The following is a 6,920-nucleotide window of genomic DNA, read 5'->3' as shown; positions in this document are numbered from 1 at the left end:
TCACTCCTATTTAAAGTGTTAAGAAGAAAGAAGGCATTGGAGATGGTTCAGTGTGAAAATAATTTTAAACTAATCCTGTATGGTTTTGTTCATACAAGACATGCACATCCTTAAATGGTTACTGCAACTGATTCCACCAGTTTAACCAGAATTCCTCACAGGGTTAGATACTGTTCAGTCTCAGCTATCAAATCAAGCTTACAGGATATGATAGAGTTTGAGAAAACTATCATTGCAAACGGATGAAATATGATTTCACATTATTGACAGAATGTAACTCAACATGTGAACCGAATAAATCAGTGAATTTCATTTTTGATGTAAGACAAGTTCTGCTACTTGTTTTTTAAATGAGTAGGCAAAAAGAGAACTTAGTTTACAACAGCTTTGAAAGCCTGCTTTTATCATGAGTTCAAATGGGAATACAGTCAGAGTAAAACGGGCGTTCTAACAGCTCACAGCTATGGAAAAGGGAATTTGTTCTGAAAGCAGCTATAGTCAATGACTGCTGTTTTTCTGCAAGTCTAATTCCTAAGATTCATGCCTCTGCAATGCAGTTATTCTGTTGGTTGGGTTATGAGGAGTCTCACTGGTGGCATGAAAAAGTTAATATGCAGTTCACTTTCCCTCTTAGGCAGGAACTTTCTTTGATCCTTGTATTTTATCTGATGGTATTAAAAGCTCAATGAAGTAAATCAAATTCAATAAAGAGACACACAGTAACTTCCTGTATGACTTGCCAGATCTTTAGCTTTAAAAGATATTGGCTTAATAAAAAGATCAACATTGCAATGTATTTCACATTAGAGATAAAACATTATGACAAGAAGCAATCTAATTGGAGTACTCTGATGAATATGTATCATTTTATTGTAGTAAAGCCATGTTATATTAGGTAATTAAAGTAATTATTTGAAAGAAGAAGGTTTACATGTTTGTTATGAACAATTTCACACAACCTTCTACTGCGTCATATGAAAAAGTCTTTCCATGTCAACATAAGACTGGATTATACAGTAAAAAGCCTAGTGGTAACTACTTACTTAAACTATTTTTCTACATAGTATGTTAGCATTGATGCCTCTAACCTGCATGAGCAACACTGACCTCTCACGGCTAAATTGCTGAATGATAAATAACGTGCACTTAGGAGAGGAGACCTGGTACGGCTTGTATGTCACCCTGCTCCTTTTTTTGTCTCCTAATATACATTTGTCGCGTGGAATAGTGATGAAAAGTCTATTAAAACCAATTAATTGTATAATTACAGAATTATTAAGAAAACTGAGGAAATAATTAATCTCTTAGAACTTCTACTAGTTCTGTGGTACAATGGGTCAAATTCTTCACTCAAATCCACAACAGTTTAATTTCTTGATATTGAGATTTATGCTGAAAGAAACAGGAGGTGTGTATTTTTAAGGAATCTTTTTATTTTTATGTACAATGTCAAAAATACATTATTCATTTAAGTACTTGAAAGCTAGTTATTGCCCCTACGACACAGTCAGAAGGATATTATTACTTGAATGTTGTCAATGAAAGGATGTTATTACTTTTTTTGTGGAGAAGTTTCACAGATAAACAAACATGCAGGAACAGTATTTGTTCTATTTATCTTTATAAATCTCTGAGGACAGAGGGAGGTTGCAGAAAGAGTTTAGTAAAGGTAGTTTCAGCTACTTTACTTAAAAACTGTCCACAAATAATGCACCATTGTTTCCTATCTCCTACTTTCATTTAATGTGTTTTGTTTCTAACTGTTCAGAAATCCTTGGAATTGCCTCTGTGCATTTGCTGTTGAGGAAAGCTTGGAAATGGGATAAGTACTTCATTTGTATGGCAGTTTTAGCAGTTCCCTGTCTCATCAGTGTGATTCAAAACTTGCTTTAGTTGGACTCTTATTCTCTCAGATTTTCCAGGAAGACAATACCTACTCCTTGCAAGTCAAAGATGGTCATTCCGCCCACAATCATTCTCACTTATGCAAGCTCTTTCCTACAAGGGGAGGTGATTCATGTTTTATAAGACATGTACTATTATTGTACTTATTTAATCATTTACATAATCTCAGTTAACATCAGAGAACAGGAAGGACTATGATTAGCAAGTAAATACAACTGTAAATGTGCAGAAGTGAAAGGAAAGTCATCCAAGCACAGGGCCTCGAGAAGTCACTTAGCAATGACCACTAGAATAAGAGAGAAAAAATAGTTCAAGATTCCTATGTTTTGGCCAGCACTCAGCAATTTTGAAGTGTGCCATTGTCGTGGGACACAAAAGCTGTATGAACTTCCCTTTAAAGTCTGGGCCAGACATCTTCATGAGAAACCATCTTCTGGGGTCAAGATAAATGAACCTTCCACCTCAGAAAGGCAGAGATATGCCTCCACACATTGCAGTTCAAGCCTGAATGTGGTGCTCAGTATATGACAAAGACAAAAATCAATATCCATGATATAAGGCTGACTCGCTGGATTTAATTTCCTAAAACACAGAGTTGCATAGTTTTAGATACATACTTACTTCTTAATACTTTCCAATGGCAAAATTCTATTAATAATGTACATAAAATATTTGCAACTCTCTATATTAGATATTAAACCACCATCTATAGAATTTGTTCAGAGAATCTAGAAAGGTGTTATCAGTATCAATTATGAAACAGGAGGCACTGTATTTATCTGTGTAATGACTATCAGAAATTTTTGTCACTAAATTTATTCTACCAATCATTAGAATCACTGAAGCTAGAAAAGTAAAAGACTGACTAAATATTAATCCATTATTTTAGCCACTTCTGGATTATTCATTGTAATATGATGGTGCTTTATCAGAATTAATTCTGAAAGCAAACAACCAACAGTAGCGAACATGAAGAAAATGCTAAGGAGCAAATTATCTGCTGAAATAAAACATTTTCAAACAGTCTTGCTTCATTTGTCATGCCAGCAAAAGTATGAGTAAAGAAACCTGTTTCCTTTCAACAAGAGTATCACAGGCATTGCCCAAAATGCTTTTCCCATTTTATAGAGATTGCAGTGCCAACAGAAAGCTCTGAATTCCTAGTTCTGACTGTAGTTATGTAGATTTAAATCACTCAGATTACTCAAAAATTAAAATATAGGCTCAACTAAGGTACCTCTTGCAGGTAAACTGAGGAACTTCAAGTGCTTATTTATGAAGGCTTTCAAAAGCTTAAACCTGAAGTTAGAGTGAAAACCTTGCTCCCACTGACTCCGTGAGACTATAGTCATTGACTTCAGTGGACCAAGGCTCTAACGTCTATAGTCCATTAGCAATGCTTAATTTACTTTTACACCAAAGCTTGGTCATCACTTCATAACGGGAAGTTCTTTTCCACATTATCTCATCTTTTATCTCTTTTTCAGCAGTGAGATAAATGTGTTCCCTGTTGATGCTACTGAGATGTTAGAGATGTCAGAAGAGCTATTGAAAGAAGTTTCGAGGCTAACACTATTTCATTAAAGTCTTCATCCTTTAATATTCACTTCATTTTTATTTTGTGAAGTGAATTCTGAACTACATGTACAAAATTCACTTTGCATCAACTTGTTACTTTGAAAATGTGGTTGTACCAAAACAGAACAAATAAAATGTCTGTGAATGCTTCATTAAATCAAGTTTCAATTTTCAGTATTTCTTTTCTGAACTACAACATTCTAAAAGCTGCCAGCTGATTTCTCAAAAACATTTACCCAGTTCTTCTGCATTATTATTAATTATCTGGATGATATATTGGTCTTAGAAAAAGTGAGGCAAAAAGGAAATGTATCTCAAAAAATATTTTGATAGTATACTGAGATTTAGTTGTCCCAAGAGCTTGTATGGGAAATAAAGTGTTGGAAAATTTATTGTGTTCTGTAGTAGCTGGCAATGAAATTGAAAATATACATTTTGAAATCCACTTAAGTATTTTTATCCACTGCTTAAGTATTTGTCAGGCTGTTGCCACTTTCAAGTTCACTGGTTTTCATTCTTCTACGATGTCATTACCTTTTTAATGTGGTGTCTCCTCAAACTTCTAATATATTACTCTTCACGCTGCCTCTTTGAGGAAGAGAATCCCAAAATCTTCAGTTGCAAAGCTGATACTCAGAGCATAGATTAATCCAAAACAGAATCCCAAAGAAGCCCTAGGTGAATACTCTCCACTATACCATGCCTTCATGGTGATCCTGACAGCCAACACTTCTTTTTTTTGCTCCTAGAACCTTCATTTTATCTCTTCTGCCAGTTTGTGCCACCATGACATGAAGGTATATAACACAGCAAGCAGCCCATTATGCAGCATAAATATTTAACTGAAACCTGCCTTTCCCTTTTAATTTTTTTGTCTTTTAAGAAAGAAATATAAAGAGATTCAGGGAAACGAAGTAGCTAAATATTTGTATATAGAGGGAAACAGCAAGTGATATGAAAGGAAAAACGCACATAGGTGAGAAATTAAAGATAGAGCAAATGCAATAAAAAAGGCAAAAGGGGAAGGGAGAAGAAAAAGTGGTGAGGTACTGGAACTAGCAAAAAAGTGAGAAGCTGAGAACAAGTAAAAAGGAAAAGATAGAAAAGAAAATGCTCAGAAGGAGAGAAGGGCAAGGCAAAGCAGAAGAAATCATCTAATGTAAGAATAACATCGCCTGTAAACATTTTCTACAATTTTGTAAAAGCTTCTCTAGGTGATGCAAGTCAATATATTCTGTGTGAACAGTTTTCATTTCTTTCGCTTCCTCAAACCTCTCATGAACCCAAAACATTTAAAATAAAATCATTCTCATTTCTCTGGAATTATCTCGATGTTTAATGTTTTCTGTTTCCAAAAGGAATTTGAAAAAATGCTAAATAAATAATATTATAAGCAAATTCTATTTGTCTGTGTGTCCTTAGTTATTCCTCTTCCTGATCTGTCCTACAGCATTGATTCAGAGACATGCGCTGCTCCTCAGCAGTTACTGCCTTGCAGACCCAAAGCCAATGCCAGCTCTTAAAAAGGGAAAATTCCTCTTACAATGACCACCACAGAGGGTCTTTTGCACCTCAGGCCAGAACCAAAGCTAATAGCCCTGCAGAATTCCCAGTCTGGAAATGGTTTAGATCCACTTCTGTGCCTGTTAGCAAACCCTGGTCAGGCAGGAGTTGGGAAAAGATAACACTGAGCTGGCACTGTACTGTATTGTGCTGCTTCTCCGGTGACACAGCAGGTAAAATGGCAATTTCTACCAGGATATAAAGTATCCCTGTGAGCTCCTTCACACAGTAATAGGGACCTAATTAGCCTGTCAGTTCCCCCCAAATCAGAACTGTGCGGGAGCAAGATCCAGTTCCCTCCAGAGACTGTCTAACACACCAGCAGGAGATCAGGTTGCCTTTGGATGTAACATGAGTACCAATCCAAATTCTGCATGGATGCTTCAGAGAAAAAGATTTGCTCCAACATCAAGAGAAGTTTTACTACACGCTTACTGTGCTAATGCTAAAGTACTAATTATGACAAAAAGAATGATAAGAGATAAAGATTTATTAATAACTAATGAAATTAATAAATGCAACAGGAAAGAGGATGGGATAAGAATCTTGAGGAACAAATTTGAAAGTGATGGGAGAAAAAAAAGAAACACTAAGAGTGGAGTAGAAAGGAAATTGAAAGGTATGAGGATAATATTAATTTCACTATGCACAAAATTGGACATAGTTTAAATAATAGCTGAAATTTAAGTATTCCATCAAGATTGTCTTTTACCCTTGTCTTCTAGCTAGATTCAAAAGGGGATGAGTTCAATGCTTAAGCCCTGCATCACGTTCTTATGTCATAGGCTACCATTTAAAATGCTATTTACCCTTCCTACACAAAGCTCTTGACACCCATGAAATTGTTCCAACTCAAACTGGAAAACAAAGCAAAAACCAAAAACAAACAAACAAACAAAACACACACACACAAAAATACAAGAAAAGTAATAATTATTGATGAATGCAGAGTGTGGTCTACCTTATGGCAGGAACTCAGAGGGCACAGGACATGGGGGCTATGTCAACAGGTTGCCATGTTGTTAGCAGCGCTCATAACTTGTAATAATAACGTAATGAGCAAAGATAAGGTGAAGGCAGAAGGATTAAAGGAGAGCACTCAGCACACATAAGCCATGCTATATCTACCAAATTCCCAGTGCAGCTGCTTCAGGGATACTAAGCCCCACGCAGACATCTGCATCTCCTTGTTGCCATCTGTGGCTTGCATCTCTGGTGCTACTACTCACCACAATCTGCACAGTTGCAAAGGCATAACCCTCCATCAGTAGAAAATATCTGCTCCCACACCTGCTTGCAGGGAGCATGGCTAGCACCCAATCCATAGGATATAAAGGCTTTCCTGAGATTTAATCAGCTGGTAACTAATCCTAGGAGTGATGGCTACAGAGAGGAATGTCTTGCCAGCTGAGGCATCAGATGGGAACACGGAGCAGGCATTAAGTTATCAGTTTTATTAGACAACACTAATCTTATTCGTATAGACTTGCTAATTACACTTCAGGAGAAAGTTTTATTAAGAGTGGTGTGATGGGAATCTGAACTAGGTCAAATTTTAAAGGTGGGTCAACCTAAATTAACCCAAATCAAAGGTGGGTCCAATTTTTTGTGAATGTTCCCAGAACCCTTGGAGAATGGATTTCCAAAAGCCGTCCTATTGGAGCACATCTGTCCTCTCCCCCAAATGTCATTATAGGGCAGACCCCTTCCTTCAGTCACACTCTCAGTCCTGCAAATCAGCGACTTCCTGGGCTGCAACAAATTCCACTGTCTCCCCTTGCTCCTTTCCATCACAGTTAAGGCCCAGCGAGGTGTTTGTTCTTCTTGGATATCCTCACATTCTGTGCTTGTGCTGTTGAGTCCCTGCTTCTCTC

Source organism: Caloenas nicobarica, chromosome 3 (genome assembly GCF_036013445.1).
Source record: "Caloenas nicobarica isolate bCalNic1 chromosome 3, bCalNic1.hap1, whole genome shotgun sequence".
Taxonomy (NCBI): Eukaryota; Metazoa; Chordata; class Aves; order Columbiformes; family Columbidae; genus Caloenas; species Caloenas nicobarica.
The sequence above is the reverse complement of the archived record's forward strand: the minus strand, read 5'-3'. Positions refer to the sequence as shown.